The sequence below is a fragment of the Pristiophorus japonicus genome, chromosome 2 (assembly GCF_044704955.1).
Source record: "Pristiophorus japonicus isolate sPriJap1 chromosome 2, sPriJap1.hap1, whole genome shotgun sequence".
Lineage (NCBI taxonomy): Eukaryota > Metazoa > Chordata > Chondrichthyes > Pristiophoridae > Pristiophorus > Pristiophorus japonicus.
In genome coordinates, this window is record NC_091978.1 from 335,537,161 (window position 1) to 335,552,677 (window position 15,517).

Sequence of the window (15,517 nt, forward strand, 5' to 3'; positions counted from 1 at the left end):
CTGCACAAGCACGCTTCTCCACGCACCTCCCGAGCCTCTCGCGGCCTTTTTATAGGCCTCCGACCCCGGACTCTCGTCTCAGCAACGAACTCCCGACGCCTCTCGCGGCCTTTTTATAGGCCTCCAACCCCGGACTCTCGTCTCAGCAACGAACTCCCGACGCCTCTCACGGCCTTGTTATAGGCCTCCGACCCCAGACTCTCGTCTCAGCAACGAATTTTCGACGCCTCCCGCGGCCTTTTTGTAGGCCTCCGACCCCGGACACCTTCCTTCAGTCCAGAAGTGTGATCCCAAGCTTCCGGTCGCTTGACACTTTAATTCTCCGCTCCACTCCCTCTCTGACCTCTTCGTCGTCGGTCTCCTATATTGTTCCAACAAAGTTCAACATAAGCTCGAGGAACAGCACCTCATCTTTCAATTAGGCACTTTACAGTCTTCTGGACTCAACATCGAGTTCACCAATTTCAGACCATAACCTCTGCCCCTATTTTTTCACATGGCAGCTGTCGATTCTGCCATTCCCATTTACACCTCTTCTAGATTCATCTTTTGTTTCTTTACTTGTCCCATTACCATCTCCTTTTGCTTTGTACTATCATCCCTTTTGTCATTTCATCTCTTCTGTGATCCACCCATCACATACCTTCCCTTTTGTTCTTTCCAGCACTCCCTCTTTCCCTGCCCCTGCACTTGCTTAAAGCCAGTTACATTTCTAACTTTTTCCAGTTCTGACGAAAGGTCATCGACCTGAAACATTAACTTTGTTTCTCTCTCCACAGATGCTGCCTGGCCTGCTGAGTATTCCCAGAATTTCCATTTTTAATTCAATTTAATGTACTATTTAAAATCTAGTTTATAGTGTAAGAATAAAAGTGTATAGTAATGACAAAATTGATTCTGTATAGTGTAGATTATACGGAAAGGCTGCAGTGTTGAAACAAAATGGATGCTCACAGACTTCCACCATGTTCTGTTTGTATATTGTCTTCTGGCTGGATAGAGCTTAAAGGAACAAAGGTGCTAATTGGAAAGCCATTAACCTAGTCAAGGAGTGGCGCCAGCCCTCCAGACAGACACATGTATCAGGAGAAGCCAATCAGGAATGGTCCTGGAATCAAGATCCAATCCTGAGGCTTCCTGAGAAACAATGGCCTGAAGAGGTATAAAAACTCAAGCCAAAGATTGCTCTCTCTCTTCTCCTTAGCACATGGCAAAAGCAGGACGTCCCTCTACAGATAAAGAAGCAGGCCTTGTGCTTTGCCAGAGGGAAGTAAAGTATACTTTTTTTTGAGGATGTTTCCAGTAGAGTGGACAAGGGAGAACCAGTTGATGTGGTATATTTGGACTTTCAGAAGGCTTTCGACAAGGTCCCACACAAGAGATTAATGTGCAAAGTTAAAGCACATGGGATTGGGGGTAGTGTGTTGACATGGATTGAGAACTGGTTGTCAGACAGGAAGCAAAGAGTAGGAGTAAATGGGTACTTTTCAGAATGGCAGGCGGTGACTAGTGGGGTACCGCAAGGTTCTGTACTGGGGCCCCAGCTGTTTACACTGTACATTAATGATTTAGACGAGGGGATTAAATGTAGTATCTCCAAATTTGCGGATGACACTAAGTTAGGTGGCAGTGTGAGCTGCGAGGAGGATGCTATGAGGCTGCAGAGCGACTTGGATAGGTTAGGTAAGTGGGCAAATGCATGGCAGATGAAGTATAATGTGGATAAATGTGAGGTTATCCACTTTGGTGGTAAAAACAGAGAGACAGACCATTAGAAACATAGAAAATAGGTGCAGGATTAGGCCATTCAGCCCTTCTAGCCTGCACCGCCATTCAATGAGTTCATGGCTGAACATGCAACTTCAGTACCCCCTTCCTGCTTTCTCGCCATACCCCTTGATCCCCCTAGTAGTAAGGACTTCATCTAACTCCCTTTTGAATATATTTAGTAAATTGGCCTCAACTACTTTCTGTGGTAGAGAATTCCACAGGTTCACCACTCTCTGGGTGAAGAAGTTTCTCCTCATCTCGGTCCTAAATGGCTTACCCCTTATCCTTAGACTGTGACCCCTGGTTCTGGACTTCCCCAACATTGGGAACATTCTTCCTGCATGTAACCTGTCTAAACCCGTCAGAATTTTAAACGTTTCTATGAGGTCCCCTCTCATTCTTCTGAATGGTGACAGATTAGGAAAAGGGAAGGTGCAACGAGACCTGGGTGTCATGGTACATCAGTCATTGAAGGTTGGCATGTAGGTACAGCAGGCGGTTAAGAAAGCAAATGGCATGTTGGCCTTCATAGCGAGGGGATTTGAGTATAGGGGCAGGGAGGTGTTGCTACAGTTGTACAGGGCATTGGTGAGGCCACACCTGGAGTATTGTGTACAGTTTTGGTCTCCTAACCTGAGGAAGGACATTCTTGCTATTGAGGGAGTGCAGCGAAGGTTCACCAGACTGATTCCCGGGATGGCGATACTGACCTATCAAGAAAGACTGGATCAACTGGGCTTGTATTCACTGGAGTTCAGAAGAATGAGAGGGGACCTCATCGAATGAGAGGGGACCTCATAGAAACGTTTAAAATTCTGATGGGTTTAGACAGGTTAGATGCAGAAAGAATGTTCCCAATGTTGGGGAAGTCCAGAACCAGGGGTCACAGTCTAAGGATAAGGGGTAAGCCATTTAGGACCGAGATGAGGAGGACCTTCTTCACCCAGAGAGTGGTGAACATGTGGAATTCTCTACCACAGAAAGTTGTTGAGGCCAATTCACTAAATATATTCAAAAAGGAGTTAGATGTAGTCCTTACTACTAAGGGGATCAAGGGGTATGGTGAGAAAGCAGGAATGGGGTACTGAAGTTGCATGTTCAGCCATGAACTCATTGAATGGCGGTGCAGGCTAGAAGGGCCGAATGGCCTGCTCCTGCACCTATTTTCTATGTTTCTATACCATTTTTATTGTAACATCGTTGTATCTGTTGTAACTAAGTCGATCCGTAGGATAGCTGACGACTGCTGATAGATGGCATGTGTGTGTGTTTAATAAACTGTTCCAAATTGTTTTAAAAGAATCAGTCTTGCTGTCAATTTAATGCCAGAGATTTAGAAATTTTACAAATTGGAGGCTCGTCCGGGATCTGGCGAGACAGCTTTTGATTATTCTTTTGAACAATTGGAAATTTCGGGAGTTGTGATTCTAACCTGTGTTGCAAAGTATAAACTATAAACGGTTATACTGATCGGGAGAAGTTGCGTCTTAAGAAGCAGTCATTTCGATAGTTGGAACTGTTTAAGTGGGGACCCACCGGTAGTTAAATTCAAAAGACACAGGATGAAGGGATCGGTCATGAACAGAAAGCCAACAAAAAGAAATGTTGAGATAGTTTATCAGGAGAAGTTGTCCAAAAAGGTATCCATAACGGACATAGAAGAGTTACAGGCACAGGCACCGTACTTCCGTAAAGACCAACATGCATCCTTTGGGGAGCTCGTAGCATTTATCCAGTAGATCAAGGAGAGCTACAGTCAAAATGGGCCTGGAGAGTAGAGGAATTAATGAGGCACGACGCCAAAGTGATACAAGATTTAAAAGAACTACAAGTAAAAGAGATTAAGAGTGTGAAAGAATAAAGGGCAAAAGAGATACAGGATTTAAAAGAATTGCAAGTAAAAGAGATTCAACTAAAAGAAAAAGCGCTTGAAAGTATAAAATAACAAAAGGAAGAAGGCCTCCAACTTGTGAAGCAGTTAAAAGACGGAGAAATACAGCATTTAAGACGAGAAATTGGTCAATTAAACCACAGTATTAATCAATTAGAAAGAGGGGTTGAACAGGCAGCTTTGTTGTTACAACAACAAAGCCTCTCAAATTTAAATGCCACAGCAGCCGTCATTGAAGCAAATGAAAACAAATTAGAGTTAAAAAATATATAAATTGGAAAACTTGGAGCTCCAGCAAGAGATAGAAGATGCTGTGGGGGGCATTAAACAAAGTAATTAAGAAGCCACCGAGGGAGGCAGACCAGTCCCAGTGCCAACTAGAAATAGCGAAGCTAAAAAGTAAGTTAGGGGAGCAGCAGGCCCTGGTAACCCGGGAGCCATAACAGAGACAGCAGAAGGGGACAAGGGGAGACAGATTGAGAAGAGGAAGGCATTCAGTATAATCCCCAGGGTTGGTGGCATTAGGATGAGATACCTTGGAGACACAAGAGCCAATGGTAGCCGTTCTTTATGACGTAATATGCATGGTCACATCACCAGTAACAATACCGACTCATGGCCTATATCTGGTGCTGATGCCATGGCGTGTAGCCACGAGTTGGGGCCCATTAATGATGGGGATGATCCACTGGAAGTTAATCGGAGGTGGGCAAATTTCAGGAGGGGTCACCCCGAGTTTCAAGAGAGAGACTTAGCTCGAGTCCTCCTCTTGGCCTGTTCCACTTCCCTAAAAGATAATCTGCCAGATGCAGTCTTCCAGCCTGGCACAATGGTTGGTGAACTCATGACCGAGATCCGAAACCATTTAGGGATCCAAAACTTGAACTTAGTGGCTCTGCTTAATCAGACTAAGCAGCGTCCAGAAGAGAGCTGCGAAACACCAAAGGCTAGTGGGAGTTGTGTACAGACCACCAAACAGTAGTAGTGAGGTTGGGGATGGCATCAAACAGGAAATTAGGGATGCGTGCAATAAAGGTACAGCAGTTATCATGGGTGACTTTAATCTGCATATAGATTGGGCTAACCAAACTGGTAGCAATACAGTGGAGGAGGATTTCCTGGCATGTATAAGGGATGATTTTCTAGACCAATATGTCGAGGAACCAACTACAGAGCTGGCCATCCTAAACTGGGTGTTGTGTAACGAGAGATGATTAATTAACAATTTTGTTGTGCGAGGCCCCTTGGGGAAGAGTGACCATAATATGGTAGAATTCTTCATTAAGATGGAAAGTGACACAGTTAATTCAGAGATGAGAGTCCTGAACTTTAAGAAAGGTAACTTTTAGGTTTGAGACGCGAATTGGCTAGGATAGACTGGCGAACGATACTTAAAGGGTTGACGGTGGATAGGCAATGGCAGACATTTAAAGATCACATGGATGAAATTCAACAATTGTACATCCCTGTCTCGCGTAAAAATAAAACGTGGAAGGTGGCTAACAAGGGAAATTAAGGATAGTGTTAAATCCAAGGAAGAGGCATATAAATCGGCCAGAAAAAGCAGCAAATCTGAGGACTGGGAGAAATTTAGAATTCAGCAGAGGAGGACAAAGAGTTTAATTAGGAGGGGGAAAATAGAATATGAGATTAAGCTTGCAGGGAACATAAAAACTGACTGCAAAAGCTTCGATAGATATGTGAAGAGAAAAAGATTAGTGAAGACAAATGTAGGTCTCTTGCAGTCAGAATCAGGTGAATTTATAATAGGGAACAAAGAAATGGCAGACCAATTGAACAAATACTTTGGTTCTGTCTTCACTAAGGAAGACACAAATAACCTTCCGGAAATACTAGGGGACCAAGGGTCTAGCGAGAAGGAGGAACTGAAGGAAATCTTTATTAGTCAAGAAATTGTGTTAGGGAAATTAATGGGACTGAAGGCCAATAAATCCCCAGGGCCTGATAGTCTGCATCCCAGAGTACTTAAGGAAGTGGCCCTAGAAATAGTGGATGCATTGGTGGTCATTTTCCAACATTCTATAGACTCTGGATCAGTTCCTATGGATTGGAGGGTAGCTAATGTAAACCCACTTTAAAAAAAAAAGCAGGGAGAGAGAAAATGGGGATTTATAGACGGGTTAGCCTGATATCAGTAGTGAGGAAAATGTTGGAATCAATTATTAAAGATGTAATAGCAGCGCATTTGGAAAGCAGTGACCGGATCGGTCCAAGTCAGCATGGATTTATGAAAGGGAAATCATGCTTGACAAATCTCCTAGAACTTTTTGAGGATGTAATTAGTAGAGTGGACAAGGGAGAACCAGTGTATGTGGTGTATGTGGACTTTCAAAAGGCTTTTGACAAGGTTCCACGCAAGAAATTAATGTGCAAAATTAAAGCACATGGTATTGGGGGTAATGTATTGACATGGGTAGAGAACTGGTTGGCAGACAGGAAACAAAGATTGGGAATAAACGGGTCCTTTCAGAATGGCAGGCAGTGACTAGTGGGGTACCACAAGGTTCAGTGCTGGGATCCCAGCTATTTAGAATACACATTAATGATTTAGACGAAGGAATTGAATGTAATATCTCCAAGTTTGTAGATGACACTAAGCTGGGTGGCAGTGTGAGCTGTGAGGAGGATGCTAATAGGCTGCAGAGTGACTTGGACAGGTTAGGTGAGTGGGCAAATGCATGGCGGAAGCAGTATTAATGTAGATACCTTTGAGATTATCCACTGGTGGCAAAAACAAGAAGGCAAAATATTATCTGAATGGTGACAGATTAGAAAAGGGGGAGGTGCAACGAGACCTGGGTGTCATGGTACATCAGTCATTGAAAGTTGGCATGCAGGTACAGCAGGTGGTGAAGAAGGCAAATGGCATGTTGGCATTCATAGCGAGAGGATTTGAGTATAGAAGCAGGGAGGTCTAACTGCAGTTGTACAGGGCCTTGGTGAGACCACACCTTGAATATTGTGTGCAGTTTTGGTCTCCTAATCTGAGGAAGGACATTCTTGCTATTGAGGGAGTGCAGCGAAGATTCACCAGACTGGTTCCCGGGATGGCAGGACTGACATATGAAGAAAGATTAGATCGACTAGGCTTATATTCACTGGAATTTAGAAGAATGAGAGGGGATCTCATCGAAACGTATAAATTTCTGACGGGATTGGATAGGTTAGATGCAGGAAGAATGTTCCCGATGTTGCAAAAATCCAGAGACAGGGGTCACTTAGGACCGAGATGAAGAGAAACTTCTTCACTCATAGAATTGTGAGCCTGTGGAATTCACTACCACAGAAAGTTGAAAGTTGGCATGTAGGTATAGCAGGTGGTGAAGAAGGCAAATGAGGCCAGTTCATTAGATATATTTAAAAGGGAGTTAGATGTGGCCCTTACGGCTAAAGGGTTCAAGGGGTATGGAGAGAAAGCAGGAATAGGGTACTAAAGTTGCAAAAATGATCAGCCATGATCATATTGAATGGTGGTGCAGGCTCAACGGGCCAAATGGCCTACTCCTGCACCTATTTTCTATGTTTCTATGAGAGCTCTAGAGCCTTCAGTAATCGCCTGTACGATATCTATCAACGTATCCAGAACCAGGCACCTGCAAATGTTACAGTAGGAAAGAATCAGGAACAATTTAAATTGATGTTCCTGACCTAACTCCACTCTTTAGTTAAAAACACCTGGGCGTAGCCATGAGGCCCTCCAATCAGTGGACAGATATAGAGACCAGCGCTCAAATATCCTGGGAGATGGTAAAAGACCAGTTAAATGTGAAGTCACCACCCACTGCAAATAAACCAGTGTCAACGGTGGAGGGATCTCAAAACTACCCCTTTAAGGGACAGTGCTTTAATTGTAAGAAGGTAGGCCACCTAGCAAAAGACTGCAGCAGACCTAGGCCGGCACCAGACCATGATGCAACGCATAGATAGCTCCCGAGGGACGAACCCAAACCCTCTGGGATGGAACAACAATTGGCTCAGTTAGTAACCCTTCTAAAGAAGGATGAATCCAAGCCCTTTGGGACCGATCAACGATTGGACAGTTGATAACCCTCTTACAAATCCAAATTGCCACGGGGAGGATGCAAAATCATTTACCAGTGCACACAATCACCGATGCACACTCATTAGTGAGATCCATTCAAGGATCGACCCTATGACAGGGTTCGGTCCGCAAAGATTGGTCGGAAGTGGGGTTCCGATGGATTCTGGAGTATCCCTGTTAAGAGGGAAGACCAGTACAAATTTGTGTTCACATTTGAGGACCAGAACTACACCTGGACATGCCTGCCTCAGGGGTTGCACAATGCCCCCACGATCTTCCACAAAAGAATGGCTGCAATTTTAAAAGACTTTTCCCGCCCTACCTGCTTGCTGCAATAGGTAGACGACCTACTGCTGGCAACCAACAGCATGGAGGAGCATCTGTCCCTTTTGCAAAAACTTTTGACGTTGTTGGCTCAGGCGGGACTAAAGGTGAATCCCTGTAAGGCTCAATTAGTAAAAGAACGGGTCACCTTTCTAGGAGTGTCCATTTCTCCAGAGGGATCATCCCCGACTCTCACAAGATGGAGATAATACAGTGACTGCCATTACTGTTGTGCATGCAATAACTGTTAGACTGAGTACTGTTTAACTACAAGAGGTATGACCTTGGCTCTGCTTTATTAAGGCCCAAAGTGACTCATATACAAAATGGCTGGCCTTTTATACTTGGGCTGTACATACGCGCGCGCAGCCCAATGGCCTCCAACAGTGACGCCATCTAGTGGCTAGTGATCCCAAAAGTACATACATGACAATACCCCCTTCTGAGATATTAACACAGTCTTTTACAAATTGAGACGGTCCGGTGTTTTACGCTCCCGGGTTGACCGTCTCAGTTCAACTCCAGCCTTGGGTGAGTGTTCAGAGTCTGTTGTGACTGGTGGCTGGGTGGCTGACCTGATGGGAGCGGCAATGGCCATGTCAGGGATTGAAAGTCCATCTTCATTGAACATGCCAGTGATTTAAAGTTCCAATTCACTGATGACCACTGAGTCATCTGATGACTGGAGGTAGGTTGGTTGGTCGTCGATTGTCTCTTCCTCCGACTGTTCCGGTTCGTCTGTGTGCCACAGCTTTGCCTGATCCATATGTTTCCTGCATGTTTGCCCATTTTTGAGCTTGACAATAAATACTCTGTTGCCCTCCTTGGCCATGACAGTACCAGCGATCCACTTGGGGCCCTGACCATAATTCAGAACATATACAGGATCATTTACAGAAATACCGTGTGACACAGCTGTGCGATCGTGATACCCTTGCTGACTTTGTCTTCCATATTCAACATGATTATTCAAGTCAGGGTGTACAAGAGATAGATTGGTCTTAAGATCTCTCTTCATCATTAGTTCAGAAGGCGAGAACCCGGTAAGTGTATGTGGTCTTGTCCTGTAACTAAGCAGTATGCATGACAGCCGGGTCTGCAGTGACCCTTAGGTTACTCGCTTCACACTCTGCTTTATGATTTGGACAGTGCTGCTTGCCCATTGGATGCAGGTTTGAACGGTGCTGACCTTACATGTTTGATACCATTGAGTTTCATGAACTCTTGAAACTCCTGACTGGTGAAGCACGATCCGTTGTCGCTAACAACGATGTCAGGCAGACCATGTGTTGCAAACATGACACTGAGATTCTCAATGGTAGCTGTGGATGTGCTGGATGACACGATTATACACCCTATCCACTTCAAATATGCATCCACCACAACTAAAAACATCTTCCCCAGGAAGGGACCTGCAAAGTCTATGTGGATTCTGGACCATGGTTTAGACGGCCATGATTCCGCTGGTGCTTTGCTGAGCTGCATGCAAGTGTTGCACTGATGTACACATGATTCCAGCTCAGAGTCAATTCCCGCCCACCGTACATGAGACCTGGCGATGGCTTTCATCATTACAATGCCGGGATGTATGCTATGTAGCTCACGTGCAATTTTCTCTCTCCTTTTCTTGGGCATAACAACACGATTGCCCCACAGTATACAATCCAACGGAATAGACAGTTCGTCTTTGCGACGAATGTAAGGTTTGGTCTCCTCGCACATTTGCTTGGGTATGGCAGACCAATCACTTTTAGAATGCAACTCTTCACCACCGATAAAATCGGGTCCTGGCTGCTCCAGGTCTTAACTTGTTGAGCCATGACAGGCTCAAAACTAACTAACAATAGGTCCGCCAGTTGTGGTGTTTCCATCTCTGATGTGGGCAACAGCAGATGGCTCAAAGCATCGGCACAATTCTCGGTGCCAGGTCTATGGCGAATGACATAATCATAAGCGGATAATGTCAGCGTCCACCTCTGGATGTGGGATGAAGCATTGGTATTGCTACCTTTGTTTTCAGAGAACAGTGAAATGAGCGGCTTGTGATCTGTCTCCAGTTCAAACCGAAGACCGAACAGGTACTGATGCATCTTTTTAACCCCATACACACAGGCTAGTGCTTCTTTCTCTACCATGCTGTAGGCTCGTTCTGCTTTAGACAAACTTTTTGAAGCATACTCGACAGGTTGAAGTCTACCTGACTCATTAACTTGTTGGAGTACGCAACCAATTCCATATAACAAAGCATCACAGGCCAATACTAAATGTTTACATGGGTCACAATGTACCAGCAGCTTGTTAGAGCAAAGCAGATTAGTGGCTTTCTCAAAAGCTCTGTCTTGAGACACACCCCACACCCAGTTGTCGCCTTTTCTTAGCCGCATGTGCAGTGGTTCTAATAAGGTGCTCAATTTAGGTAGAAAGTTATCGAAGTAGTTGAGTAGACCCAGGAACGAACGCAACTCCAACACATTCTGTGGCTTGGGTGCATTCTTGATGGCCTTGGTTTTTGCGTCCGTGGGCTTGATGCCATCAACAGCAATTTTCCTCCCCAGGAATTCGACCTCTGGTGCCATGAAGACGCACTTCGAGCATTTCAGTCTGAGTCCCACTTTGTCCAGACGATGTAGAACTTCTTCCAGGTTGTTCAGATGTTCCTCGGAGTCATGACCTGTGATCAGGATGTCATCTTGGAACACGACGGTTCTGGGAACGAACTTCAGTAGACTCTCCATGTTCCTCTGAAATATTGCTGCAGACGAGCGAATTCCAAAAGGGCACCTGTGATAAATAAACAGTCCTTTTTGCATGTTAATGCATGTAAGTCTCTTCGACATCTCGACCAGCTCCTGCGTTGTGTAGGCCGACGTAAAGTCCAGTTTGGTGAACGACTTGCCCCCGGCTAGCGTTGCAAACAAGTCATCAGCCTTCGGTAATGGTTACTGATCCTGTTTAGAAACCCTGTTGATCGTAGCCTTGTAGTCTCCACAGATTCTGACCTTGCCATCACTTTTCAGCACAGGAACAATGGGGCTGGCCCATTCATTAAATTTAACCGGTGATATGATCCCTTCACACTGGAATCTGTCCAGTTCGATTTCGTCCTTCTCCGTCATCATATATGGAACTGCCCAAGATTTATCATGGACGGGTCTCGCATCCGAGTCCACGTGGATTTCACCTTGGCTCCCGTAAAGTTGCCAATGCCTGGTTCGAACAGCGAGGGGAACTTGCTCAGTACTTGGGCACATGTATCTTCCTCCGACGACAATGCCTTGATGTCGTTCCAGCCGCATCTGATTTTTTCAAGCCAGTTCCTGCCAAACAGCGCTGGGCCATTGCCTGTGACAATCCATAGCGGTAACTCGTGAACCGCACTGTCATACGACACTTTAATTGTGGAACTGCCAATCACCGTTATGAGTTCTTTGGTGTACATGCGCAACTTGACATTGATTGGACTCAGCCTGGCTCACAGCCTTAGTATCCCACAGCTTGTCGAATGCCCTCTGCCTCATTATCGATTGACTCGCCCCCGTGTCCAGTTCCCCATACCGGCACCCCATTAAATTTCACGTTGATCATTATCGGTTTGCTCTTAGTTAGGAACGAGTATAGTCCATACACTTCCTCCTCTGGTATCTCGGATTGTGTATCCGGATCCGCGCTAGTCTGACCATCATCCTCCACGTGGTGTGTCGCAGCATGCTTGCTCATCTGCGGACATTTGCGCTGGAGATGCCCCACTCTCAGACAGCCTTTGCTGTCTGAGAGTGGGGCATATTGCTTAAATCGGCATTGCTGGCGCTGGTGATTTCCTCCACAACGCCAACACAGAGAAATCAGATGCATTCCCGCTGGTGGACTTTGGGCAGCCACAAGTTTCACGTACGCAGTCGGGTAGGCCCTGCCGTGTGCCGCTCTGCCGAACGCTGAATCAATCATATTTACAGTACGTGCCTAGTTTAGATTTTTCACTGATATCGGCTTTAGACTTTTATCCGTCGTCATGCATGACTGAGCAATCGTGATGGCCCTGTTCAAGTCCAACATCTCCCAGTAGTTTATGCAGGATCACCTCGTGGTTGATGCCGATTACAAAGAAGTCCCACAGCATGTCTGCCAACACAGCCCCGAACTTACACGGTCCCGCTAGTCGTTTCAGGTCAGCAACGAATTCTGCCGCATTCTGGCCCTCTGAGCGAATGTGCGTATAAAATCTGTATCTCGAGATGCCTTCGTCTGGCTTAAGATGGTCCTGTACCAGAGTACACAATTCTTCTTACGTCTTCTCTGTTGGACTCACGGGCAGGACTAGATTCTTTATCAGACCATAAATTTTTGGTCCGCAAACCGTGAGGAACATCGCTCGGCGCCGATCTGCGTCGCCGACCTCCTCCATTTTGTTGGCCATGAATAACTGGGCCAGACGGCTCACAAATTCTACCCAATCTTCTCCTTCCACAAATCACTCCAACAATCCAATTGTGCTCATTTTTGCATGCAAAGGTTCTTGTTGCCTCGTCGCCAAGTGTTGTGTATGCAATAACTGTTAGACTGAGTACTGTTTAACTCCAAGAGGTATGACCTTGGCTCTACTTTATTAAGACCCAAAGTGACTCATATACAAAATGGATGGCCTTTTATACTTGGGCTGCACATACGTGCATGCAGCCCAATGGCCTCCAACAGTGATGCCACCTAGTGGCTAGTGATCCCAAAAGCACATACATGACAATTACCCACTTCCAAAACAGCCCTACAAACATTCTTGGGTTTGGTGGGGTACCAAAGGAACTTTATCCCAGGCTTTGCAGAGTGTGCAAAGCCCCTGTATGATTTAATAAAACTGCAAGGTGATGACATACACCCAGCATGGACTGATGCTCACACCCAGTCCGTGGCTAAATTAAAAACTGCAGTGATACAGGCTGCATGTCTGATCCCTCCTGATCCCACACAGCCCTTCCATTTGGAGGTTGGGGCCACAGAACAAACCCTCACTGCAGTTCTGTGCCAAACGTGAACTGATCAATTACAGCCCATTGCATATGCGTCTCGAATCCTGCAGGGGGCAGAAAAAACGTATACTGCATGCAAGCGCCACCTATTGGCCGTCGTCTGGTCGGTATATCACTTTACCTTTATTACTGGGTTACAGGCTACAATCCTGCACAGCGGACACACACCTCTGAAACTACTGATGAAACGTGGAGATTCGCCAGTTTCCTTGCAGCACCTCAGCAAATGGACATTGGAATTTATGGGAAGAGACATTGATACCATTTCCAAACCCACCACATTGCTGCCACAATTTCTGATCTATGAGGGGGACCCACATGAATGTCCGTTACCCTTGATTAACTTTGAGATCCATTCTTTGCAGAAAGAGCCCATACAGGATGCTCCAGATGTCTATATCGATGGGTTCTCATATCACATTGAAGGACCCCCTCACACCAGATATGCAGTGGTATTGCCAGAAAGAACCACCCAGTGAAGATGCAACAGACAGTCTTCACAATATGCAGAAATCGGCACATTTCTAACTGCTGTGAAGGAAACCTCAGATAGACTCATGAATATTTGGTCCGATAGTGCCTATGCTATAAACATTATGCTCTCCTTGCCCCTATACCACAAAAATGACTATCATACGATAGGCGTAAGGCCCTGGTCCATGGGCCCTGGTTACGCCTGCTCTGGTAATACCTTAAACAGCGATCCCAGCCCTGCTTCATAGGAAAGGTAGCAGCTCATAGAAAAGGGGGTCCACATAGTGAGGGAAATTCCAGAGCAGCCAAGGATGCTGCAATTGATGAGGATATAGTTGTTGAGCCCTGCAATGCTGTTAGCAAGGCCTCCCCAACAGATCACCTGGATTTAAAATCCCTGCAGCAGCAATTCTGGTCATATGCTGTTGCAAGCGCCTGGCACGAGGAAGGCAGACCCCTTCCTCAACCAACAGCCGGGCTCCCAATACTATACTAGCCACTGCCCCTGACTCAGATGAGCAGTTGCTGATGTTCAAAAGAAAGCCAACCCCGCGGTTTATTTTATTCAGTTACTGGGGAAAAAGGAAGTTCAGTACAAGAAGTGGTTCCACATTAATCAGTTAAAAAGTGCCAAAGAGTAAATACTGCACTGATCTTGTTTCCCACAGGCCATGTTACGGATCCTCATGTTTGTCAGGATGATACTGGCCACCACTGAAGCCGAGCGAAGATGGAGAAGCCGGAGCTGCAGCATGACTCGCGAACATCATCAATCATCAATGTGCTTTGAGAAACGACGGTGCACCGAAGATTATATTATAGTAAATCCCCTACGTGTGGCATACACCATATAAGGTGGGGACCAAGTCAGGCCATCCACTTTTCTCTCTCTCTCTCTCTAAGTTTAAAACCCATTATACAGCACTCATCCGCCTCAGAGAAACATAAACAGCAGAACTATCAGAACCCCCTGAATGTTTATGATATGTGAGCCCTGAGGAGATAAACCATGAGGAGTCAATAAGGATATTTCCCCCTCAAGGTGGGGAGTTTGTAAGAATAAAAGTGTTTAATAATGGCAAAATTGATTCTGTATATAAAGTGTAGATTATACTGAAAGGCTGCAGTGTTGAAACAAAATGGATGCTCACAGACTTCCAGCATGTTCTGAATGTATATTGTCTTCTGGCTGGACAGAGCTTAAAGGAACAAAGGTGTTAATTGGAAAGCCATTAACCTAATCAAGGATTGGCACCAGCCCTCCAGACAGACACATGTGTCAGGAGAAGCCCTAGAACGGCCCTGGAACCAAGATCCAATCCTGAGGCTTCCTGAGAAACAATGGCCTTAAGAGGTATAAAAACACAAACCAAAGATTGCTCTTTCTCTTCTCCTTAGCACATGGCAAAAGCAGGACCTCCCTCGACAGACAAAGAAGCAGGCCTTGTGCTTTGCCAGAGGGAAATAAAGTATACCATTTTTATTGTAACATCATTGTATCTGTTGGAACTAAGTCGATCCGTAGGATAGCTGACAACTGCTGATAGATGGCATGTGTGTGTGTTTAATAAACTGTTCCAAATTGTTTTAAAAGAATCAGTCTTGCTGTCAATTTAATGCCAGAGATTTAGAAATCGTACAATAGCCCACCCTTTTCTAAAAATGTGGTTGTGCCTGCCCAATGCACAAGCTTAGCTGCACTTGTAGCAGAGAGGGCATAACTTTCTGACAGGAGATCCGTCCTCAGAATTTGAATAGGCTCGCAGCACAGAATAAGCTTGGCCTGTACTGCACATGGCTCGGGATTAGAAAAACCAGCATAGTATCAACTTTTAATAAGCTAAAGCTATGCCTTAACAACAACACCAACATGTTATAGAGCCTTTAAAGTAGTGAATCGTCCCAAGGCGCTTTACAGGAGTATGATGAGATAAAACATTTGACATCGAGCTGCATAAGGAGAAATTAGGGCAG

The 15,517-nt window shown here is 45.4% G+C and overlaps 1 long non-coding RNA gene across 1 annotated transcript in view; it reads left to right on the top strand.

The window, feature by feature from the left end:
• LOC139234814 (uncharacterized) overlaps nucleotides 1-15,098 on the top strand; it is a 50,817-nt gene extending 35,719 nt beyond the window's left edge. Inside the window, exon 3 of the long non-coding RNA XR_011588348.1 lies at nucleotides 14,212-15,098. This is a non-coding gene — a long non-coding RNA (uncharacterized lncRNA). The remainder of the gene's footprint in view (nucleotides 1-14,211) is intronic.
• Nucleotides 15,099-15,517: the final 419 nt, after the last annotated feature.